Consider the following 27,221-nt stretch of genomic DNA (forward strand, 5'->3'; position numbering starts at 1 on the left):
CCGCTCCGATGAACACAGGACTGTGCATCAGAACGGATATTATACACATGCGATTTGGACCGATTTCACCCAATATCTCAGCTTGATCTACCGGAATTGGCCCAAATCGCATAGTGTATGGGACATTAAGAGAAGGAAAGCACACGAGGGATGAGGGTCCTGCTCATCTATTCATGAAAATCTTTATCACTATTTATAAATAATACAGACAATATAAGTAAGATTTTAAATCAGTTTTATTTTTCAAAAAGTTTTTTTTTTTTACGTTTTGGCATTAAGAAAGCAAACAGGTAATGTAACATCATGCCAAATACTGTAGGGAAATGAGAAACCAGTACAGTGGATTTGCAAACCAATATACCCCATTATATATACTCTGCCAAGTTCATAAAAGCTACTTCATACGTTATATTACATTATATATATTCTTACATATTACTTCAGTAGTAACCAGTAATAATGCGTTTGTAAATAAACTTTTCCAGTGGCATGAACCTGGCCTGCCATTGGAATTCTGGGATACATGGCGCACCTATAGTTCCTGATTGGACCGCTCTCTCAGTATTGGCAAGTGTTTAGGTTTTGATCCCGCACTAGGGTCTGCACGAATTTCGATATTAACAGATGGAATCAATACCATAGGAGTATGTCATACTTGCTGACAGCAGCAAGTCAGGGGGGCGGGACAGGCAGACGTCATCAAGCCCCACCCCCACGACAGTCAAACAACGTAATTCGCGGACCCGCAAAAAAAGCTCATTTTGTGCTGCAGGGAAGGGGGTGCAGGGGCTGCCTGGCCAATGCGGGAGGATTGCCCACCTTCCCGGGGGACCCGATTTTCGGGAGCCTCACGGCAATTCCAGGAGGTAGGCAAGCCTGGAGTATGTAATACAATTAGGAACAAATAGAAAAATAATATAATACAAGATAATTAATTACCTCTAAGTAGGAGACTGCTTTGTCCACAGCCTCGTGCCAGAGTAACATGAGGCCCAAAGTGGAGCCAAGTTGGTGGGGTAGAAGTTTATATTGTGTCTATGATCCTCTATATTAAAGTCCAACCAGACTCCTATTTCCTTGTCCCACAGAACAGCCTGCACAGCATCCAGTCACTCCGGCATATCTGAAGCAAATGACAAGAACAGAAATGATACAATATAGAAATTATAATACAGCCAATTGGAAAAATGGTGAAATAAACTTTAACAAAAGACCAATTGTTCTGATAATGTTGTTAAATAAAATGGATTGACCTAGGCCCTTATTCAGATCTGATCGCAGTACAAAATTGTTCTCAATATGGGCAAAACCTTGTGCACTGCAGGTGGGGCAGATGTAACATGTGCAGAGAGAGTTACATTTGGGTGGGGTGTTTTGAAACTGAAATCTAAATTGCAGTGTCAAAATAATGCAGTCAGTATTTACCCTGCACAGAAACAAAATCTAACTCTCTCTACACATGTTACATCTGTCCCACCTGGAGGGCACATGGTTTTGCCCATTTTGAGAACAAATTTGTTCTGCGATCAGATCTGAATAAGGGCCCTAATTTGTGTGAATGGCCATACAGCACATGTTGTGATCTTATCAGTGAGAAACACTCTGCGTCCTCCTAGCAGCACAATGTCCATTCTCAAACTATAGCCTGTTACCTCTGCCCTGGTGATGAGAATTTGGATTAACATATCCTCATCTGTCCCAGTCCCCATCATGGCTTTTGTAAGGATCCTTGGCATAATATCCTTGGCGGTCCTTAATGCATTGTACTGCAGAAAGAGAGGACATGAGCTGGTTTATTACAAGGTAACTGTACATGGTTAGTATATTTCTCCTGATTATAAAACTGCCGCGAGAGATGAAGCAGTATTCACACTATACTAAAGTAATTAATAATTTGGCCACTGGAGGCGCACTTCCACTGGCATCTGTGGGCAACATATATTTTCTTTCAGAACTAATACAATTGCTCCCACTGCTGTGTATGGCTACAAACATGCAGAGATAAAAGGTTCTTTGTGCCTATTAACTTTTATCACGTAAATAAGTAAGAGGTAAGACATCCCAGGGGGACCAGAAGACGATACCACTTCTGTAACAGCAGACCCTGGATGAGATACATAGCAGTGCCCTTCTGCCATATGGCAGCTAGTGATGTCACAATGGGCCGATGATGTCACAATGGGCCGATGATGTCACAATGGGCTGTGATGGGTAGAACACTGGCAGCTGACTGCTTCCTGAGTCATATCTAATATTGCTGGACTTGTGCCAACACAGATAATTTTTCACTCTTTTCTGAAGATTGAAGTTTGATATAAAATGAAGAAGGCGAAAGCTAATAAAGCTATAGACCACCAAATGACTGTCGCTCTGCGCATCCGTCCCGTTAATTTGACGGAGACTAAGAACCGCGCCCGATGCATCACACACCAGCTCGGACCGCAGACAGTGCTATTGCAGGACCCCGGTGAGGATCCTAACGATGTCCTGCGCTCCACCAGGGCAAGAGAAACAACATTCCAATTTAACCAGGTGTTTGACCAGGCAGCTACCCAGGAGACTGTGTATGATTCCACAGTGAAGCCCTTATTGGGTGACATCCTGTCCGGGTACAATGCTGCCATATTTGCCTACGGCCCCACAGGCACCGGAAAGACCTTCACCATGATGGGTAAGGACCGCGAACCTGGAGTAATATATCGCACCCTGAAGGACCTGTTTAAAGCCATTGAGGAGACTGGGGAAAAAAAGAATTTCTCCGTATCATTATCATACGCGGAGATCTATAATGAAACCGTCCGAGACCTATTAAGTCCTTCCTCTAGGTCTTTGGTCCTCAGAGAGGATCCCAATGGCAACACCAACATAGAAGGGATTTCTACATTCTCCCTTAGCACTCCTGAGGAAGCCATGACCCTGCTGAAGAAGGGCAACAAGCGGCGCACAGAAGCTCCCACAGCCGCTAATAAGACCTCATCCCGCTCACATGCAGTATTGCAGGTCACCATAAAGCAGACAGCCAGTGGTAGTGTGAGCACAGGCAAGTTGTACATGGTAGACCTTGCGGGATCAGAACGAGCAAGCCAGACTAAGAACAGCGGCCAGACCATGAAAGAAGGAGGATACATCAACCGATCCCTTCTTACCCTCAGGATGTGTATCATGGCGCTGCGTGACAGACCAGGCAGCCATATAAACTATCGGGACAGCAAGCTGACCTGGCTGCTAAAGGGAGCACTGAGCGGGAAAAGCCGATTGGTTATGATCACGCACATCAGCCCTGCGGATAGTGCTTATGAAGAATCCCGCAGCACAATGACCTACGGAAGCAAGGCCAAGTTTATCAAGACGCGAGTGGAGAAAAACCGTGTCTGTGTCCCCCAATAAGACTTCCGAGGGCGTCAGAGGGACCACAGTGCTGCCGGAAGTCCCTCATCCTCCAGAGCATGGCCGTGGGATCCTGCCCAGGTCTGGGAATATTTATCAAGTGAGAAAAAGTGCAAGGCCGCTGCGTGATTTTCCTCCCTGTATCCAGCAAAGAATCCCCAACCGCAATTTGAGACCAAAGCCACAGCATCTTACGGTGTACACTCCTTTCAAGGTTGGTCATTACACATTGCACACATGAACAGCAATCGGGCTGGCAGTAAAGGTACCCATACACGTTACAATTATTGTATACAGTATTATATACAATACTGTATTCAATAATTGTAACGTGTATGGAAACTTTTACACCTGAAGGAAAACTGGGGAATAGGGCTACTGGCGAAACCCCAACAAAAAAAAAACGACACTCAGCAGCCACCCCATGGGTGTGTTGGAAGAGCTGCCAATTATTTATAAATGATAACCATTATATCCAACTCATAGATAATTTAATAACTCAAAGGCTTAAACCAGGACAATGCCAGGTACGTCAGTCAGTTATACATAATGTGTGCTGTTAGTGGTTTTATTGTATTCTTGTTATGTAATACGATCCACAAAAAATTCCTAGTGTGCACAAGCACACATGGCCAATAAAGTTGATTCTGATTCTGATACATAGATCTTTTAATAATTATGCTAGGACACTACCAGTAGATGGGTGATGGGGCTTCAAAGCACATTCCTGACAGGGTCCCCAATACATTGCTATGCGCAGTGGTCTACACTGCTGTTGACGCCCCTGTATGTATGTATGTATGTATGTGTATGTATGTATGTATATATATATATTTTTTTTTATTATTAATATTATTTATATACATTTGGTCTATCTATAATACTCTAACTGACCCGGCATATACTGGGTCACCTAAGTGTCCATCTCCGTGCTTTGCTCCGCCCCTCTGGAAACCCCCTTCTGAAAATCCTGCGTTTGCCACTGGTCGCATATTATTATGGTTATTATACTTTATTTATATGGCACCACAAAGGATCCCCCGGGCCCAATTACAGAGTACATATACAAATGAGGGAAACAGTGACCTACAGCTGAATACAATAGAGGACAAGTACAGGGCACATAACTATAGCTACATCCGCAGGGTATCAGCGTGGTAGAAAACCACAGGGTTTGGTGCTATCAAAGATGACTTAAGTAAAGGCCCCCATGCACTATGCAAATTCTCTGAAGGGATAAGTCGCACCTGATCCCCCGCCGAATGTCCAACCTCCGACTCCGCTCCGATAAACACCGGACTGTGCATCAGAACGGATATTATACACATGCGATTTGGACCGATTTCACCCAATATCTCAGCTTGATCTACCGGAATTGGCCCAAATCGCATAGTGTATGGGACATTAAGAGAAGGAAAGCACAAGAGGGATGAGGGTCCTGCTCATCTATTCATGAAAATCTTTATCACTATTTATAAATAATACAGACAATATAAGTAAGATTTTAAATCAGTTTTATGTTTCAAAAAGTTTTTTTTTTTTACGTTTTGGCATTGAGAAAGCAAATAGGTAATGTAACATCATGCCAAATACTGTAGGGAAATGAGAAACCAGTACAGTGGATTTGCAAACCAATATACCCCATTATATATACTCTGCCAAGTTCATAAAAGCTACTTCATACGTTATATTACATTATATATATTCTTACATATTACTTCAATAGTAACCAGTAATAATGCGTTTGTAAATAAACTTTTCCAGTGGCATGAACCTGGCCTGCCATTGGAATTCTGGGATACATGGCGCACCTATAGTTCCTGATTGGACCGCTCTCTCAGTATTGGCAAGTGTTTAGGTTTTGATCCCGCACTAGGGTCTGCACGAATTTCGATATTAACAGATGGAATCAATAACATAGAAGTATGTCATACTTGCTGACAGCAGCAAGTCAGGGGGGCGGGACAGGCAGACGTCATCAAGCCCCACCCCCACGACAGTCAAACAATGTAATTCGCGGACCCGCAAAAAAAGGTCATTTTGTGCTGCAGGGAAGGGGGTGCGGGGGCTGCCTGGCCAATGCGGGAGGATTGCCCACCTTCCCGGGGGACCCGATTTTCGGGAGCCTCACGGCAATTCCAGGAGGGTAGGCAAGCCTGGAGTATGTAATACAATTAGGAACAAATAGAAAAATAATATAATACAAGATAATTAATTACCTCTAAGTAGGAGACTGCTTTGTCCACAGCCTCGTGCCAGAGTAACATGAGGCCCAAAGTGGAGCCAAGTTGGTGGGGTAGAAGTTTGGATTGTGTCTATGATCCTCTATATTAAAGTCCAACCAGACTCCTATTTCCTTGTCCCACAGAACAGCCTGCACAGCATCCAGTCGCTCCGGCATATCTGTAGCAAATAACAAGAACAGAAATGATACAATATAGAAATTATAATACAGCCAATTGGAAAAATGGTGAAATAAACTTTAACAAAAGACCAATTGTTCTGATAATGTTGTTAAATAAAATGGATTGACCTAGGCCCTTATTCAGATCTGATCGCAGTACAAAATTGTTCTCAATATGGGCAAAACCTTGTGCACTGCAGGTGGGGCAGATGTAACATGTGCAGAGAGAGTTACATTTGGGTGGGGTGTTTTGAAACTGAACTCTAAATTGCAGTGTCAAAATAATGCGGCCAGTATTTACCCTGCACAGAAACAAAATCTAACTCTCTCTACACATGTTACATCTGTCCCACCTGGAGGGCACATGGTTTTGCCCATTTTGAGAACAAATTTGTTCTGCGATCAGATCTGAATAAGGGCCCTAATTTGTGTGAATGGCCATACAGCACATGTTGTGATCTTATCAGTGAGAAACACTCTGCGTCCTCCTAGCAGCACAATGTCTATTCTCAAACTATAGCCTGTTACCTCTGCCCTGGTGATGAGAATTTGGATTAACATATCCTCATCTGTCCCAGTCCTCATCATGGTTTTTGTAAGGATCCTTGGCATAATATCCTTGGCGGTCCTTAATGCATTGTACTGCAGAAAGAGAGGACATGAGCTGGTTTATTACAAGGTAACTGTACATGGTTAGTATATTTCTCCTGATTATAAAACTGCCGCGAGAGATGAAGCAGTATTCACACTATACTAAAGTAATTAATAATTTGGCCACTGGAGGCGCACTTCCACTGGCATCTGTGGGCAACATATATTTTCTTTCAGAACTAATACAATTGCTCCCACTGCTGTGTATGGCTACAAACATGCAGAGATAAAAGGTTCTTTGTGCCTATTAACTTTTATCACGTAAATAAGTAAGAGGTAAGACATCCCAGGGGGACCAGAAGACGATACCACTTCTGTAACAGCAGACCCTGGATGAGATACATAGCAGTGCCCTTCTGCCATATGGCAGCTAGTGATGTCACAATGGGCCGATGATGTCACAATGGGCCGATGATGTCACAATGGGCTGTGATGGGTAGAACACTGGCAGCTGACTGCTTCCTGAGTCATATCTAATATTGCTGGACTTGTGCCAACACAGATAATTTTTCACTCTTTTCTGAAGATTGAAGTTTGATATAAAATGAAGAAGGCGAAAGCTAATAAAGCTATAGACCACCAAATGACTGTCGCTCTGCGCATCCGTCCTGTTAATTTGACGGAGACTAAGAACCGCGCCCGATGCATCACACACCAGCTCGGACCACAGACAGTGCTATTGCAGGACCCCGGTGAGGATCCTAACGATGTCCTGCGCTCCACCAGGACAAGAGAAACAACATTCCAATTTAACCAGGTGTTTGACCAGGCAGCTACCCAGGAGACTGTGTATGATTCCACAGTGAAGCCCTTATTGGGTGACATCCTGTCCGGGTACAATGCTGCCATATTTGCCTACGGCCCCACAGGCACCGGAAAGACCTTCACCATGATGGGTAAGGACCGCGAACCTGGAGTAATATATCGCACCCTGAAGGACCTGTTTAAAGCCATTGAGGAGACTGGGGAAAAAAAGAATTTCTCCGTATCATTATCATACGCGGAGATCTATAATGAAACCGTCCGAGACCTATTAAGTCCTTCCTCTAGGTCTTTGGTCCTCAGAGAGGATCCCAATGGCAACACCAACATAGAAGGGATTTCTACATTCTCCCTTAGCACTCCTGAGGAAGCCATGACCCTGCTGAAGAAGGGCAACAAGCGGCGCACAGAAGCTCCCACAGCCGCTAATAAGACCTCATCCCGCTCACATGCAGTATTGCAGGTCACCATAAAGCAGACAGCCAGTGATAGTGTGAGCACAGGCAAGTTGTACATGGTAGACCTTGCGGGATCAGAACGAGCAAGCCAGACTAAGAACAGCGGCCAGACCATGAAAGAAGGAGGATACATCAACCGATCCCTTCTTACCCTCAGGATGTGTATCATGGCGCTGCGTGACAGACCAGGCAGCCATATAAACTATCGGGACAGCAAGCTGACCTGGCTGCTAAAGGGAGCACTGAGCGGGAAAAGCCGATTGGTTATGATCACGCACATCAGCCCTGCGGATAGTGCTTATGAAGAATCCCGCAGCACAATGACCTACGGAAGCAAGGCCAAGTTTATCAAGACGCGAGTGGAGAAAAACCGTGTCTGTGTCCCCAATAAGACTTCCGAGGGTGTCAGAGGGACCACAGTGCTGCCGGAAGTCCCTCATCCTCCAGAGCATGGCCGTGGGATCCTGCCCAGGTCTGGGAATATTTATCAAGTGAGAAAAAGTGCAAGGCCGCTGCGTGATTTTCCTCCCTATATCCAGCAAAGAATCCCCAACCGCAATTTGAGACCAAAGCCACAGCATCTTACGGTGTACACTCCTTTCAAGGTTGGTCATTACACATTGCACACATGAACAGCAATCGGGCTGGCAGTAAAGGTACCCATACACGTTACAATTATTGTATACAGTATTATATACAATACTGTATTCAATAATTTTAACGTGTATGGAAACTTTTACACCTGAAGGAAAACTGGGGAATAGGGCTACTGGCGAAACCCCAACAAAAAAAAAACGACACTCAGCAGCCACCCCATGGGTGTGTTGGAAGAGCTGCCAATTATTTATAAATGATAACCATTATATCCAACTCATTGATAATTTAATAACTCAAAGGCTTAAACCAGGACAATGCCAGGTACGTCAGTCAGTTATACATAATGTGTGCTGTTAGTGGTTATATTGTATTCTTGTTATGTAATACGATCCACAAAAAATTCCTAGTGTGCACAAGCACACATGGCCAATAAAGTTGATTCTGATTCTGATACATAGATCTTTTAATAATTATGCTAGGACACTACCAGTAGATGGGTGATAGGGCTTCAAAGCACATTCCTGACAGGGTCCCCAATACATTGCTATGCGCAGGGGTCTACACTGCTGTTGACGCCCCTGTATGTATGTATGTATGTATGTATGTGTATGTATGTATATATATATATATATTTTTTTTTATTATTAATATTATTTATATACATTTGGTCTATCTATAATACTTTAACTGACCCGGCATATACTGGGTCACCTAAGTGTCCATCTCCGTGCTTTGCTCCGCCCCTCTGGAAACCCCCTTCTGAAAATCCTGCGTTTGCCACTGGTCGCATATTATTATGGTTATTATACTTTATTTATATGGCACCACAAAGGATCCCCCGGGCCCAATTACAGAGTACATATACAAATGAGGGAAACAGTGACCTACAGCTGAATACAATAGAGGACAAGTACAGGGCACATAACTATAGCTACATCCGCAGGGTATCAGCGTGGTAGAAAACCACAGGGTTTGGTGCTATCAAAGATGGCTTAAGTAAAGGCCCCCATGCACTATGCAAATTCTCTGAAGGGAGAAGTCGCACCTGATCCCCCGCCGAATGTCCAACCACCGACTCCGCTCCGATGAACACAGGACTGTGCATCAGAACGGATATTATACACATGCGATTTGGACTGATTTCACCCAATATCTCAGCTTGATCTACCGGAATTGGCCCAAATCGCATAGTGGCCCTTATTCTGGTTGGTGCGGTCAGAGCCGCACACGGGGCTCCGACCGCACAAACCAAGGGCCGCCCACCCGACGGATCGCCACGGCCGTCCATACACGGACGGCTGGCGATCCGCACAAAAATGGTGGAGGCTACGCCTCCACCATGGTGGGAGCTGCCCCCTGCCTTCGATGGTCGACGACCATCGAAGGCAGGCCCGCACGCCGCGGCAGCTCCCGCAAGCTCAGACCACACGGACAATCGTCCGTGTGGGAGCTTGAAAGGGGGCTGAAAGCTGACATCCGGCGACGTCAGCTTTCCGCCCCCATGTCATGGTAATGAGGGCGTCATGCCCTCATTACCATGCATACGCCCCGCGTTTGCATGGGAACGCCCATGAAACGCGGGGCGTACACATAGGGAAATGAGGGGCTGAAGCCCCTCACGCCCCTATACGCCCCCTTTGCGGCGGACGAAATCCGTCTGCGGCGAAGGGGGCTGCACATGCGCAGAATGACCTCTGCGCATGTGCAGAACAAAAACATCGGCGGTACGGCCGCACGCGGGCCGTACCGAGCCGATTAGAATAAGAGCCAGTGTATGGGACATTAAGAGAAGGAAAGCACACGAGGGATGAGGGTCCTGCTCATCTATTCATGAAAATCTTTATCACTATTTATAAATAATACAGACAATATAAGTAAGATTTTAAATCAGTTTTATGTTTCAAAAAGTTTTTTTTTTACACGTTTTGGCATTGAGAAAGCAAATAGGTAATGTAACATCATGCCAAATACTGTAGGGAAATGAGAAACCAGTACAGTGGATTTGCAAACCAATATACCCCATTATATATACTCTGCCAAGTTCATAAAAGCTACTTCATACGTTATATTACATTATATATATTCTTACATATTACTTCAGTAGTAACCAGTAATAATGCGTTTGTAAATAAACTTTTCCAGTGGCATGAACCTGGCCTGCCATTGGAATTCTGGGATACATGGCGCACCTATAGTTCCTGATTGGACCGCTCTCTCAGTATTGGCAAGTGTTAAGGTTTTGATCCCGCACTAGGGTCTGCACGAATTTCGATATTAACAGATGGAATCAATAACATAGGAGTATGTCATACTTGCTGACAGCAGCAAGTCAGGGGGGCGGGACAGGCAGACGTCATCAAGCCCCACCCCCACGACAGTCAAACAATGTAATTCGCGGACCCGCAAAAAAAGGTCATTTTGTGCTGCAGGGAAGGGGGTGCGGGGGCTGCCCGGCCAATGCGGGAGGATTGCCCACCTTCCCGGGGGACCCGATTTTCGGGAGCCTCACGGCAATTCCAGGAGGGTAGGCAAGCCTGGAGTATGTAATACAATTAGGAACAAATAGAAAAATAATATAATACAAGATAATTAATTACCTCTAAGTAGGAGACTGCTTTGTCCACAGCCTCGTGCCAGAGTAACATGAGGCCCAAAGTGGAGCCAAGTTGGTGGGGTAGAAGTTTGGATTGTGTCTATGATCCTCTATATTAAAGTCCAACCAGACTCCTATTTCCTTGTCCCACAGAACAGCCTGCACAGCATCCAGTCGCTCCGGCATATCTGTAGCAAATAACAAGAACAGAAATGATACAATATAGAAATTATAATACAGCCAATTGGAAAAATGGTGAAATAAACTTTAACAAAAGACCAATTGTTCTGATAATGTTGTTAAATAAAATGGATTGACCTAGGCCCTTATTCAGATCTGATCGCAGTACAAAATTGTTCTCAATATGGGCAAAACCTTGTGCACTGCAGGTGGGGCAGATGTAACATGTGCAGAGAGAGTTACATTTGGGTGGGGTGTTTTGAAACTGAACTCTAAATTGCAGTGTCAAAATAATGCGGCCAGTATTTACCCTGCACAGAAACAAAATCTAACTCTCTCTACACATGTTACATCTGTCCCACCTGGAGGGCACATGGTTTTGCCCATTTTGAGAACAAATTTGTTCTGCGATCAGATCTGAATAAGGGCCCTAATTTGTGTGAATGGCCATACAGCACATGTTGTGATCTTATCAGTGAGAAACACTCTGCGTCCTCCTAGCAGCACAATGTCTATTCTCAAACTATAGCCTGTTACCTCTGCCCTGGTGATGAGAATTTGGATTAACATATCCTCATCTGTCCCAGTCCCCATCATGGTTTTTGTAAGGATCCTTGGCATAATATCCTTGGCGGTCCTTAATGCATTGTACTGCAGAAAGAGAGGACATGAGCTGGTTTATTACAAGGTAACTGCCGCGAGAGATGAAGCAGTATTCACACTATACTAAAGTAATTAATAATTTGGCCACTGGAGGCGCACTTCCACTGGCATCTGTGGGCAACATATATTTTCTTTCAGAACTAATACAATTGCTCCCACTGCTGTGTATGGCTACAAACATGCAGAGATAAAAGGTTCTTTGTGCCTATTAACTTTTATCACGTAAATAAGTAAGAGGTAAGACATCCCAGGGGGACCAGAAGACGATACCACTTCTGTAACAGCAGACCCTGGATGAGATACATAGCAGTGCCCTTCTGCCATATGGCAGCTAGTGATGTCACAATGGGCCGATGATGTCACAATGGGCCGATGATGTCACAATGGGCTGTGATGGGTAGAACACTGGCAGCTGACTGCTTCCTGAGTCATATCTAATATTGCTGGACTTGTGCCAACACAGATAATTTTTCACTCTTTTCTGAAGATTGAAGTTTGATATAAAATGAAGAAGGCGAAAGCTAATAAAGCTATAGACCACCAAATGACTGTCGCTCTGCGCATCCGTCCCGTTAATTTGACGGAGACTAAGAACCGCGCCCGATGCATCACACACCAGCTCGGACCACAGACAGTGCTATTGCAGGACCCCGGTGAGGATCCTAACGATGTCCTGCGCTCCACCAGGACAAGAGAAACAACATTCCAATTTAACCAGGTGTTTGACCAGGCAGCTACCCTAGTATGGTGACACATGCATACTTGCTCCTGAAGAAGCTGGGTGTTTGACCCAGGGAAACGCGTTGAGCCCTATATTATTGGACATATCCACATTGCATCACCCCACCGGGCTTATTCAAGACCACAGCGGACCCACGCCTTGTGCAATCTGCACCATCCCATCCGGACTCATCATCCGAGGCAGCGACTAGGAAAATTCAATCATCCTCCAGGTTCACCATCTTTCCCACCAGAGGCACCTAATTCCACCATTGGACTCTGTGTTTTGGGACTGCTTTTGGCCACCTGGCTACCTGCTGCTCTATGGGACTACCATCTGCGACATCCGTGTGGTAATATATATCAAATGCCCGTTTAATTCATTAATTGTGATGCTTATGGAATGTCATATTGTGCTATTTTTATTGTAACCCCCTGTTTTACACAAAAGCATACCTAATATATCAATGGTACAGCTATTTTAGCATATTTTATTGATAAATAAATTTTGTAAAGGATACCGCTCTATCTATCATCATTTTCATTTAGTTTTCAGCCAGCGCTGGTACACTTTTCTTTTTTCTCTTTATTTACCTCGAGACCTGACAAGTCTCAGTACCAGCTGCAGTTAGTAGCGCACTGATCACCCACTGTTGTATTTTTTCCCTTTGTCATATACGATCAGCGCAGCAACTATGAGCTGTTTTACCAACTTTTCAGAACGCCAAACCAGAAGGCAGACTTATATGTCACAATTTTCTGATAGTAATGCAATTAACTCTGCACCCGAAAAATCTGAGTGGCAGAGAGACTTTTATAAATTAGAGGATCTCCTTAAAGCGGAGACCCGCAATTGGCTTGATAGCAATAATCTACAACAGTATATTGACAAGCAAATGGTCCCAAGAGGATTGAGACTGTTCAAACCCTCCATATTTCAGGAGGACACTACGTATCAAAAGGAATGGGACCAATTGCTTGACACTTGCTCACTGTCACTCATGAAACTGATTGTCAGATACAGAATGGATAAAGTTTATGCCATAGAAAAAGAAATTGAACTTTTGAAAAAATCCATGGATACACACAAAAATGAGGATGGATTTAATGAAAAGGATAGGATAATAAACGAGAGAGTTATAAAATATGAGAAAGAAACTCTGATGACCAAACAGAAAAAATTTCAGAGAGACACATACGATTATGCAAATAACCAGGTTAGATCTTTTCGAACTAAAAATAGATCACACTCAAATAACAGATCGTATTCTAGAAATAGGAAAAATACTAATCCCAACACACAACAATACCCTAAAAGAGGACGTATCCCGTCCTACAATAGAGACCAATATAAACAACAACAACAAAAAAACACTAATACTAATGATAATTATAGGATTCCTTTAACAAATAGATACCAACCATTGGATCATCTATCCAATGGAACCAATATAATAGAAGAGAGAAGAGACAATTCATCTAGAGAGAAACCCCTAACTAACAAAAGTGATGAATCACACCAACATTTTTTAGGAGCAAGACCAAAAAACACCCGCTGGAACACACCAGCTTATCAAAGAGAGACCCCAAAAAGAAGAAGAGAACCAAGCCCCGAGGAAAACGAGGAGGTAAACTCATACAAAAGAAATCACAGATAACCTCTAATAAAAATAAGATCTCAGAAAACGCCAAAAAATATGTCTATAATTTATCTGATAAACAATTGAACAGCAATGAATTGTCAGTACTTGCCAAGGGATTGAAATTCTCCCCCACATCAGGCCCAAATATCTTCGATCTATTTGTTGATCTCAACAGATATATCCGCACGTTGTGTCGCAAACGATTTTTCGCCAAAAAACATTTGGATAACACCAATGAAACATCTATCCCAATCATCCTTGACTCTACTGACAATGCATTGCTGACAATATTAGAAGATCTCTGGGAGACCAATAATACTGAAAACACTCAATCTTATAAAAAAATCTTTGACCTTCAGACATCACATAATATCTTCAAAAACAAATCGGAATTTTTTCCAATATCAGCAAAAAGTAGCAGCATTGAATCTTTTTATAAGATCACCTTGGAAGATTTTAAGGTGCTCTGCTCCAATTCCAACAAACACTCCCCTACTTCAAATTTAACCAAACAAGAAAAAATAGCGCTCAAACATCTCACTGAAAATAAAGAACTAATAATAAAAGAGGCAGACAAGGGAGGTGGAGTGGTGGTCATGAACAAATTAGATTATATCAAAGAAGCTGATAGACAGCTCAAAGATCAAGAATATTATCACATCCTCTTACATGACCCCACTACCACCTACCAAGCTGACCTCAAATCCCTTTTAACCACAGCACTACAGGAAGATGTCATATCCAGAGAAGAATTCACCTTTTTATTTTCCAAATTTCCCACCACCCCCACTTTCTACTTTCTCCCTAAAATACACAAGTCACTCACTTCACCACCTGGACGTCCTATTATTTCTGGTATTAATTCCCTCACTTCTAACCTTTCTTTTTATGTTGATCACTTTTTACAACCATATGTCTTGCAGCTGAGGTCACACATCAAAGATACCACCGATCTCCTAACAAAAATTCAAAATATAGTTTGGAAACCTACCTATGCATTTATGACCCTAGACGTCAGTGCTCTGTATACCAACATCCCGCACGACCTAGGCTGCGAAGTAATAGAAAGAAGACTTTCAATGACAGATGTTGACCTCAGCTGCAAACATAGGTCATTTATAATCGATTCAATCAAATTCATACTCACTCACAATTATTTTCTGTTTTCCGATCAATTTTTTCTTCAGGTGAATGGGACGGCCATGGGGACCAGGTTCGCGCCCAGCTATGCCAACCTATACATGGGAGAGGTTGAGGACACCCATGTGTGGGGCGGTGGCTGGGGTGCGAGCCTGGTCTTCTATGGCCGTTACATAGACGATCTCTTTATTATTTGGGATGGGGACCTTCACTCTGCCACTCAATTTGTCACTCACATTAATAATAATCAATATAATTTAACATTCACCCATACCTATGACACTCACTCTATTAATTTTCTGGATTTGACTCTTCAATCTAATACTGACCACATAATATCTCAGAACTACATAAAACCGGTTAATACTAATTCATACCTTCACTTTACCAGCGCCCATCATCCACCATGGAAAAGAAACATTCCAAAAAGCCAATTCATGCGTCTTAAACGCAATTGCACCAGCAATAGTACTTTCCAGGACCAAGCTACAGATTTAAAACAGTCATTCATAAATAGAGGTTACCCTAAAACACTAATAGATTCCGCTCTTGATGAAGTACAAAAAATGAACAGACAAGACTTACTCATCAAAAAAGATCCCAAAACAAAACATTCTAACCACAACGAAGACATTACCTTCGTTTGTAAATATAATAATCAGGCTCCCACAATAAAGAAGATTATAGCCCAAAACTATCGGATACTCAAACAGGACAAAATCCTTGGCCAACTTCTCCCCGAATATCCCAGGGTTGTATATAGAAAAAATAGGTCTCTCAAAACAATACTAGCTCCGAGCCATCTAAATATCTCCCATAAAACAGCTATTGAAACAAAGGGAACCAGTTGGCTGACACAAAAACCAAAAGGTTTTTTCAAATGCGGCAAAAATCGCTGCACAATGTGCCAACATATCCCGAGAAGAATCAACACGATCACATTACCTGCCATGGAAGAACAATATAATATAAAATCATTCATGAATTGCAATTCTAATTATATAATTTACCTATTAAAATGTGACTGTAATCTTCCATACATCGGACGCACAATTAGGCCCCTTTCTGTCCGATTTATGGAACACAGAAGGAACATAATAAACCAAAATAATCTACATAGTGTATCCAGACACTTCTCAAAAGAACATAATCATGATCCGTCATCCCTGACAATAGTGGGCCTTGAACAAATAGAACGAACTCAGAGAGGAGGTGACAGATTCAACAAACTATGTAAACGAGAAGTATACTGGATGCTGAAATTTAACTCAATACACCCCGATGGCCTAAACGAAAGCATGGAACTAAACTCAATCATACAATAACACTGATCATTTTAGAATTAATCAATACCATTATCATCATTTTTTCCATCTATCCATTCATCCCCCTCAGTCCATCTCTCTTCTTTTTATATTTATCTAACTCATTTTTTCAATGTTTATTCAATATAGATATTAACAACTATTTTTCTATTGATATCCCCTTTTCACTATGTACTTTTAGAGTGGCTATTTGACAGATATCCATATAGTGCCCCTGACCCTCTCATAATGAGATGATTGGACAGGAGCCGTATGGATACTTGAAATCTTTACACCTGGTCATACTAACTATGGATGCTACATGACAACAATATAAAATATATAAACACTGCATACTGCAGCACTAAATAAGTCTCTATACTCTGTTATCATCAAGCTCCTACCATATTATGAGATTGAAACTTATATTATTATACTATACATTGTTACAATAACCATTATCTTCATATGTAAACAATAAACCATTGCAGCGATTAATATTGGTGTGACACTTTGTTATACATGATCACTATATAATTGGCTGACAAGCTACGTGATCCCACACGTGACTGGCACTTAACAACAAACATCGTGGTGCCATGACAACGTGATATACTGCGGAGACTGATTGGCTCCCAACACAGTAACATCCGCCCACCTAGAAGACGCTGTAAACAGTGACAATGTACCCACGTGACCAGCTCTGTCACCGATCACATGACCCGCTCTGATTGGCCGGAGACGCACATGTGATCGCAACTCTGAAAGAAAAAGTTATCTAAGTGTCTATGTGGCATCCCAGAACTTGGGAGTGCCCCTTTTGAACCCAGCCAGGGGTTTGCCTTACGAACATTGGTGGGCAGTGGTGCCCTTAACTAAAATGGCGGACGGCCATCCTAACATGGGGTTGCCGAGCAACCAAACCGCCCGGAGCCGCAGATGTCAGGGACCAGGAGGGACTGACCCTGGAACCCTGCTGGGATTGGCGGTGGGAGAGCGGGAACGGAGAGGGGTGGAGAGTGTCCCTGGCGCGAAAGCAGAGAGGAAGACGCCCCGTGTGAGCAGAGGAGAGAGCGGACAGCAGAGCGTGAGGCAGAGTCGTCCCTACCCGGAGCGCAGGAAAGCTGAAACAGGACGACTGGCCGGCGACACAGGGAGGAGAGAGAAGAGGACGCGTCGGGACGGAGTGCGAGGCTGCTCGGCGGTGATTGACAGCGGCAACGGGAGCCGGCGGCAGTGGAGAGAAGAGACGCGTTTTCCCCCCCCCGGCGGTGACTGACAGCGGGGACCAGCAGCGCCACAGAGACCGGAGAGCCGGCGGAGACACTGAGTGGGGCAACGCCGCGCCTGCAGCGCCCCCACTAGTGCCCCCGGTGAAGAGGACCAGCTACCGCAGAGACGCCAGCGGTGACGAGTGTGGAGTCCCTACTCGTGTCGGGCAGGAGCCTGCAACTGCACCAGATCACCAGGTACTGTTTACGCCAGGTCACCAGCCCCAGCACAGTGCCCCAGATACCGCCAGCCGCTCAGCCAGCCTGATACCCCCCAACGCCACTACCTTTTGGCGCCATACATCCAGCCAACATTTGGCCTGAACAAGGGATCGCTGTCACCAATAGCAACCCCATTGGGGACTGTATAAGAGGGGGACAGACAAGGGGTCGCCCAGGAGACAGGCCCCAACCTCATTGCAATTCCTGCCTATCAGTGTACCACCTGCGCCCTTTCAGCTGGGGCCAATTCAGAACAGCCTGCCTTCACCTTGCAGCCTAACACCCCCGGACTGGGTGATATTTGTCAGTTCACTGCCGCATTGAGCCAGTGACTATCTGTGCGACAGTGGTGTTCATTGGTCTAGTACCAAAACTCAGGGACTCAGTGTTATTTTGACTTGTGGACCTTTTTCTCTAGTGTTTCTATTAAATGTGTGAACATACAGTGTTTTATAAGTGTAATTGAAAATTCTTTATTGTGTGACCCTTACTTCCTGCTGAATACAGGTTAACAGTGGTATTGTTAGAATTGTATATTGTGCGACCTGCGGTCCACGGGTATTACAGCGGGCCCCATTGCGCACAATATTTATATTGCAGGATGTTTACATTGCCACCGTAATACTTAATACTTGACAACTGTAATTTGCAGGTTGTGTACCTGTCATTGTTCTCCTGTTTTACTGTTATTACATTGGTAAATTCCCCTGTGGTAACGGTGATCTTGCATCCCGTAGTAGCTTAAATAAATTATTCCGATCACCGACCCAACGTGTATTGACCGGTTTGTGGGGTTGTTTAGAGGTATTGTCTTCCCCGGGAAGTTTTGTCCCTCCACCCTCCGAACTGCAGGCGAGTGAAGTCAGCCAGACCCAGCGGAGCAGTGTCAGAAGAACAGTCCGGAGTCTCAGGTACCGACCACCTACACCTACACGTGATTGGGAGTTATCACACTTGGCGTCCGCGAACAGGATTCAGCGATGTCGGACTCGGACCAAGCACAGGCCCCTACGTCAACCAGGAGGAGACGACTCCCTGCATCACCCGGGGAAAGAAATTCGGTGGAAATGACGGCGGCACCCATCACCATGCCATACTACTTTGGAGCACCCTGGGTACCGACTTACTCGGGAAACAACACCCCGGGGACACACACGCTGAAAGAATTTAAAAACAGGATACTCTCCATGACACAGTTATACAAGCTCGGCAACAAACAAGCAGTAGAAATACTGGTGGGGCAACTGAGAGGCCCAGCACTACGCGAAGTGAGAACGTGGGAAACCGATGAAAAGAAAACGGTAGAACAGATCTTCGAAAAACTGCGGGAGATCTTTGAATCGAAGTCGATAGCAGATTTAAAGAGCCGCCTGTATTCAAGAAAGCAGCGACCGAACGAGCCTCTGCGGGAATACGCTCTAAGCTTGCAGGAAGCCATGAAGGCCATACAACTGAGAGAAAAGACACCGAAAGAACTAGTAGATGAAACATTGACCAACCTTTTCATCGAAGGAGCGAGAGAGGAGGCAGTCAAGTCACAATTACGTATGTGGAGGCGGCAACAACCTGACAGCTCCTTCGCCAAATTTAAAGAGACCACCCTACAGATCCTGGGCATGAACCAGAGTGGCCGGGATGAAGATGAGGAGTCGGCGGAAGGAGAGGTCTACCAACAGTCCCCAAAAGGACAAATCACGGACACCCTATACCCAAGTAGGCCCGTTACACAACAAGCACAAGCCCCCGCAGAACCAAGCCCGCTCGACGTGCTGACTCGCCAGATGTCCGAACTAACTAATAATATGACGCGCATGTCACAGAAATTAGAAGACTTAGACAGAAACCAAGGCAGAAGTCGACAAGGGGAATGGCGGCAAGACCGTGGCCCAAGGAACCGCCCAAGATGGGAAGTCACACGCGAGTCCGGCCGAAGACCATCCGATCAATTCGACCAGCAAGGGCGACCGATCTGCCGGAGGTGCCGGCTGAGCGGACACGTCGAGAGAAATTGCCCAGAAACGGCTTTAAACGAGGGGACCCCGAGGCAAGGGACCGACCCTCGGGAGGAGATGCACTAACTGGTCCGACACCACCAGCAGAATGGTGGCCCCGATACGTCGGGGAATGCCCCCACCTGAGCATCAGAGTGAACGGGGTACAGATGACAGCCCTGTTGGATACAGGGTCACAGGTGTCCACCATCAGGATCACCGACTTTTTACAGCACTGGGCACAAGAAGACATCGTGTCTCCCCCCGCAACCTGGTTACACCTACTAGCCAGTAACGGCCAGCCTATCACCTTCCAAGGATATTGGGAAACTGATGTCCAAGTGGGAAAAGCCACCCTGGACCAACAGGGGTTCTTGGTCACCACCAACTCTAACGAATACTTGCCGCCGATAATACTGGGCATGAATGTGCTAAGGAACTGCCCGGGCGAAGTAGTGGAAGCACTACAGTGGGAAATGAGAACAGCCCCTCCCCAAGAGAAGAAGGCGTTGCAGCAAACAGTGCGACTGATCGCGGGTCAGCAGAGGTTTGTCAACGAGCAAGGAGAAGTGGGGAAGGCCCGAATCGCAGACCGCCGCCCGATCCTCCTGCGCCCAAACTCGGAGCAAGTCGTCTGGTGCAAGGCCAGAACAGGACCAGGAGGCAGAGACTACGAAGCCCTGATAGAACCCTGCGATACTGACGATCGACAGCCCTTCGCAGTTGCCAGGACCCTGGCGAAGGTGGTCCAAGGGAGAGTACCAGTGAGGCTGCTGAACCCACACCCATACGCAGTCAGACTATATAAGTATTGTCAAGTGGCCAGGATCAGCTGGGTGGACTTCCAGGACATCTTGGGGCAAAGCGCCGTGGCGGCTCAGCAAGGGGTGATGGAGGAAGAGAGAGACGACAGCGAACCCCCCTGGCACGCTGCCATACAGATCGGAGATGGGGACACTCCGGCTGAGAAGCGAGAAGGGGTCATCCGCGTTGTGGAACGGAATGCTGCCGCGTTCAGTCAACACCCGAGCGACTTCGGTAAGGCAGAAAAGGTATACCACCACATCCCTACAGGATCGGCTCCCCCGGTCAAGGAAAGGCACCGACCCCTCCCACCAGCCATGTACCAGCCCGTCCGGAACATGATCACCGAAATGAAAGAGGCTGGTGTCATCAAAGAAAGCCATAGCCCCTGGGCGGCCCCCCTGGTGATCGTCAAAAAGAAGGACGGTAGTCTGCGCTTCTGCGTGGACTACCGCAAACTGAATGCCGTAACCCATAAGGACGCCTATCCGCTCCCTAGGATCGAGGAGTCGCTCACGGCCCTGAAAACGGCGGAATACTTCTCGACCCTTGACCTGACCAGCGGGTACTGGCAGGTCCAGATGGCCCCAGAAGATAGAGAGAAGACGGCCTTCACGACGCCAATGGGCCTGTTCGAGTTCGACAGAATGCCCTTCGGACTCTGTAACGCCCCCGCCACGTTCCAGCGTGTGATGGAGCACTGCCTTGGGCAGCACAACTTCGAAATGGTGCTCCTCTATCTGGACGACGTGATCATTTTCTCAAGGAGCTATGACGACCATCTGCGGCACCTGGACGAGGTCTTCAAACGACTGATACAGAGCGGTTTGAAGCTGAAGCCCAGCAAATGTCACCTGCTGAAGCCTAGAGTACAGTACCTCGGGCATGTCGTTAGCGCGGAAGGCGTGATGCCCGACCCAGAGAAGATCACTGTCGTCAGAGACTGGCCAGCGCCCAAGACCGTCAGAGAGGTCCGCAGTTATCTGGGGTTCGTGGGCTACTACCGAAGATTCATCGAGAACTTTGCGAAGGTGGCATCCCCCCTGCATGAACTACTGAGGGGCCAGTCGGGCCAGGAGCGAAGGGGATCGGCCCTAATCGCTTGGGGAGAAGAGCAACAGCAGGCCTTTAACCAATTGAAGAGATCTTTAATCGACGCTCCCTTGCTGGCTTACCCCGATTATGACAAACCATTCCAACTCTACACGGACGCCAGCAACCGCGGGCTCGGTGCTGTGCTCTCCCAGACTCAAGAGGGGCGCGAGCGAGTAATAGCGTATGCCAGCAGAGGCCTCCGTAAGACCGAGAGGAATTGCGAAAATTATAGTGCCTTCAAGCTGGAGATGCTCGCCCTGGTATGGGCAGTTACCGAGAAGTTTAAGCACTACCTAGCCGCCACCCCATTTGTAGTCATGACCGACAACAACCCCTTAGTGCACCTGCAGAATGCCAAATTGGGAGCTCTAGAACAGCGGTGGATGTCGCGTCTCGCCAGCTACCGGTTCACCACTAACTACCGTAGTGGCAAGGCCAACGCCAATGCAGACGCCCTCTCCAGACTGCCTGTGACCGATGCCCCCGAAGAGGTAGGGGAACCGAATGAGGATGTGGAAATGCCCATATTCAAGGCGTATAGAGCAAGGAACCTGGCAACCTCGGATCCCCTGTCCGTCACAGACTCCCGCCTGCAGAAGGCCGACCTACTCGACACCCCTACAGTCGACTGGAGGAAAATTCAGCGCCAAGACCCGGTGCTGAAGGAATTCCTGGTTCTGCTCAACCAACGCCGCCACTTGGATCGAGACCAACGCAGAGAAGCTGACCCCGAACTGGTAAAGCTGCTGCGGCATCGCGACCGAGTTCGCCAGGAAGAAGGCATCCTGGTCCGTGACAGTGTGGACCCCGGCACACACCACCCCGTGGTTCAGGTGGTTGTTCCAAGAAAACAGGCTCCACTACTTCTGGCCGCCTACCACGACAAATCCGGCCATTTTGGCGTGCAGAAGACGGAAGCCATCCTGCGTACCCGGTACTTCTGGGTGGGTATGCGAGAAGACGTTGACAACTGGTGCCGTGCCTGCATTCCCTGCAGTCTAAAGAGAGCTCCTGACGCGTCCCAGCGAGATTCATTACACTCCATCAAGACCCAACGCCCGTTGCAGATCGTGGCTCTTGACCACGTCAAACTCGAACCTAGCTCCAGTGGGCATCAATATGCCTTGACCATCACTGACCACTACAGCAAATTCCTTGTGGTCACCCCGGTTCGAGACCTCACCGCCAAGACTACAGCAGAGCAGTTTCTTAAGCACTTCGCGAGACCCTACGGCTACCCTGACTGCATCCTCACGGACCAAGGGCCCGCCTTTGAGTCCCAGCTTTTTCACGAGTTATGCTCCTACTATGGATGTCGGAAAATCAGGACCACGGCCTATCACCCCCAGGGAAACGGGCTCTGCGAACGGTCTAACCAGACCATCATCGGCATGCTCCGCAGTCTGTCGGCAGGAGACCGAAACAAGTGGCCGACCCTACTCCCCGAATTGGCGTACCTCTACAATAATGCCGAACATTGCTCCACCGGCTTCACCCCGTATTACCTAATGTTTGGCCGCAAGGGCAAGTTACCGCAAGACTTGGAACTGTCTCCGATGGAAGGCCCATCAACCCAACCCCAGACCGACTGGGTCCGTGAGCACCAGCAGAGGATTGACGCTGCTAGAGAAGTCGTTACTCAACGGATGGAGGGCGCTCAGCGTCGACAAGGAAAGGATTACAACTCTCACAATAAGCCCGAGACCCTGAAAGTGGGAGACCCTGTATGGAAGAAACGGAACCACCGCTCAAGTAAGCTCGACGCCATGTGGGAAAGCGAACCATACACAGTCGTCAGAACACCCGCGGGTGACCGGTACACCTACGAAATCCAAAGGACCCCTGGAGGACCAATCAACGTGGTGTCCAGAGATCAGCTCAAGCTCCGCACTGCTGAAGTCCCAGTGGAATCGGGAGTCTCGCCTGAGGTGGAGGGGCAGGGAACCTGGGGGGGCATGCCTTGGGACAACCCCACTGACATGTTAGTCTTCATGAGTGCCCCAGTACCCTTCCTTCCATGTGTATCCCCCACTCCTGTGGTGGAGGAACCCTTACCAGAGTCCGGTCACAACTCCCCGGAGGTCCGTCCACCGGTGGTACAGCCGCGCAGGTCGGAACGCCCAACCAAGGGTATCTTACCCTTGAGGTATAGGATGTAAAGCACTTTCTTTCAGTATTGTTGTATGTTACAAATTGTTCCCTAACCTTTCCTCACCGGAATGTACGGGTATTAGTTATGCAGAAAGGCCCAGGCCTTAAATGTTTTGTTTTATACCAAAAGACTGGAACTGGACTACTGCCAACCCCGATATAATGCCTGCGGACTGGCATTTTTCTAGCAGGGAGGCATGTGGCATCCCAGAACTTGGGAGTGCCCCTTTTGAACCCAGCCAGGGGTTTGCCTTACGAACATTGGTGGGCAGTGGTGCCCTTAACTAAAATGGCGGACGGCCATCCTAACATGGGGTTGCCGAGCAACCAAACCGCCCGGAGCCGCAGATGTCAGGGACCAGGAGGGACTGACCCTGGAACCCTGCTGGGATTGGCGGTGGGAGAGCGGGAACGGAGAGGGGTGGAGAGTGTCCCTGGCGCGAAAGCAGAGAGGAAGACGCCCCGTGTGAGCAGAGGAGAGAGCGGACAGCAGAGCGTGAGGCAGAGTCGTCCCTACCCGGAGCGCAGGAAAGCTGAAACAGGACGACTGGCCGGCGACACAGGGAGGAGAGAGAAGAGGACGCGTCGGGACGGAGTGCGAGGCTGCTCGGCGGTGATTGACAGCGGCAACGGGAGCCGGCGGCAGTGGAGAGAAGAGACGCGTTTTCCCCCCCCCGGCGGTGACTGACAGCGGGGACCAGCAGCGCCACAGAGACCGGAGAGCCGGCGGAGACACTGAGTGGGGCAACGCCGCGCCTGCAGCGCCCCCACTAGTGCCCCCGGTGAAGAGGACCAGCTACCGCAGAGACGCCAGCGGTGACGAGTGTGGAGTCCCTACTCGTGTCGGGCAGGAGCCTGCAACTGCACCAGATCACCAGGTACTGTTTACGCCAGGTCACCAGCCCCAGCACAGTGCCCCAGATACCGCCAGCCGCTCAGCCAGCCTGATACCCCCCAACGCCACTACCTTTTGGCGCCATACATCCAGCCAACATTTGGCCTGAACAAGGGATCGCTGTCACCAATAGCAACCCCATTGGGGACTGTATAAGAGGGGGACAGACAAGGGGTCGCCCAGGAGACAGGCCCCAACCTCATTGCAATTCCTGCCTATCAGTGTACCACCTGCGCCCTTTCAGCTGGGGCCAATTCAGAACAGCCTGCCTTCACCTTGCAGCCTAACACCCCCGGACTGGGTGATATTTGTCAGTTCACTGCCGCATTGAGCCAGTGACTATCTGTGCGACAGTGGTGTTCATTGGTCTAGTACCAAAACTCAGGGACTCAGTGTTATTTTGACTTGTGGACCTTTTTCTCTAGTGTTTCTATTAAATGTGTGAACATACAGTGTTTTATAAGTGTAATTGAAAATTCTTTATTGTGTGACCCTTACTTCCTGCTGAATACAGGTTAACAGTGGTATTGTTAGAATTGTATATTGTGCGACCTGCGGTCCACGGGTATTACAGCGGGCCCCATTGCGCACAATATTTATATTGCAGGATGTTTACATTGCCACCGTAATACTTAATACTTGACAACTGTAATTTGCAGGTTGTGTACCTGTCATTGTTCTCCTGTTTTACTGTTATTACATTGGTAAATTCCCCTGTGGTAACGGTGATCTTGCATCCCGTAGTAGCTTAAATAAATTATTCCGATCACCGACCCAACGTGTATTGACCGGTTTGTGGGGTTGTTTAGAGGTATTGTCTTCCCCGGGAAGTTTTGTCCCTCCACCCTCCGAACTGCAGGCGAGTGAAGTCAGCCAGACCCAGCGGAGCAGTGTCAGAAGAACAGTCCGGAGTCTCAGGTACCGACCACCTACACCTACACGTGATTGGGAGTTATCACATCTATATCCCTGTATCCATGCCTACCCACTCGTTTCTCAAATATAGAGTGAGCTCAACCTCCACAGCATACCTCACTAGCATGAGAGGTATCTATTGTTGAAATTAGACGAATGTGTATCTCTGTGTTATTTCCGGGTCACGTGACACTGACCATGTGACTCCCTCTGATTGGCCTTACACGTACATGTGATCACACATTACAACGAAAAAGCTATCCTAAAGCCTTTATTCCTGTACTTATCCCTACTTACTCGTTTTTCAAACTTAGAGCGAGCTAAACCCTCATGATTTGTCTCATTCTTTGAGAGATATATATCAGCAAAATCAGACAACTTGGATTTCTATGTGACTTCCGGGTCACGTGACCATTACAAGTCACGTGACACGGATGGAAATTGCAGAATAAATGGTTTAAAAACCACTTTTTCCTATCATTATTATTATTATGTACTTGTTTATAATTTCCTTATTACATCTGCCTTCTGGTTTGAGGTCATTTTATTTTATTTATTTTAAAGAACGGTATCCTAATATTTATTTACTTGTACAGCTGCACCTAATTGGGTAATCACCACCAGGGTATTTATACAGCCTAGTATGGTGACACATGCATACTTGCTCCTGAAGAAGCTGGGTGTTTGACCCAGGGAAACGCGTTGAGCCCTATATTATTGGACATATCCACATTGCATCACCCCACCGGGCTTATTCAAGACCACAGCGGACCCACGCCTTGTGCAATCTGCACCATCCCATCCGGACTCATCATCCGAGGCAGCGACTAGGAAAATTCAATCATCCTCCAGGTTCACCATCTTTCCCACCAGAGGCACCTAATTCCACCATTGGACTCTGTGTTTTGGGACTGCTTTTGGCCACCTGGCTACCTGCTGCTCTATGGGACTACCATCTGCGACATCCGTGTGGTAATATATATCAAATGCCCGTTTAATTCATTAATTGTGATGCTTATGGAATGTCATATTGTGCTATTTTTATTGTAACCCCCTGTTTTACACAAAAGCATACCTAATATATCAATGGTACAGCTATTTTAGCATATTTTATTGATAAATAAATTTTGTAAAGGATACCGCTCTATCTATCATCATTTTCATTTAGTTTTCAGCCAGCGCTGGTACACTTTTCTTTTTTCTCTTTATTTACCTCGAGACCTGACAAGTCTCAGTACCAGCTGCAGTTAGTAGCGCACTGATCACCCACTGTTGTATTTTAGCTACCCAGGAGACTGTGTATGATTCCACAGTGAAGCCCTTATTGGGTGACATCCTGTCCGGGTACAATGCTGCCATATTTGCCTACGGCCCC

At 46.8% G+C, this 27,221-nt stretch overlaps 1 long non-coding RNA gene across 5 annotated transcripts in view; it reads right to left on the reverse strand.

Annotated features, from left to right (window-relative positions):
• Nucleotides 1-594: 594 nt before the first annotated feature.
• Nucleotides 595-27,221, reverse strand: part of LOC146026202 (uncharacterized) — a 37,576-nt gene continuing 10,949 nt past the window's right edge. For 3 of the 5 annotated variants that reach the window (XR_014454383.1, XR_014454380.1, XR_014454395.1), the window contains 6 exons: nt 11,570-11,683; nt 10,857-11,040; nt 6,320-6,433; nt 5,607-5,790; nt 1,653-1,766; nt 595-1,123 (listed from right to left, as the gene is read on the reverse strand). This is a non-coding gene — a long non-coding RNA (uncharacterized LOC146026202). The remainder of the gene's footprint in view (nt 1,124-1,652; nt 1,767-5,606; nt 5,791-6,319; nt 6,434-10,856; nt 11,041-11,569; nt 11,684-27,221) is intronic. The other 2 variants (XR_014454392.1, XR_014454385.1) reach the window with 2 other exon arrangements.

The sequence above is a fragment of the Crinia signifera genome, chromosome 1 (assembly GCF_055691185.1).
Source record: "Crinia signifera chromosome 1, ASM5569118v1, whole genome shotgun sequence".
In the NCBI taxonomy this organism is placed as follows: Eukaryota; Metazoa; Chordata; class Amphibia; order Anura; family Myobatrachidae; genus Crinia; species Crinia signifera.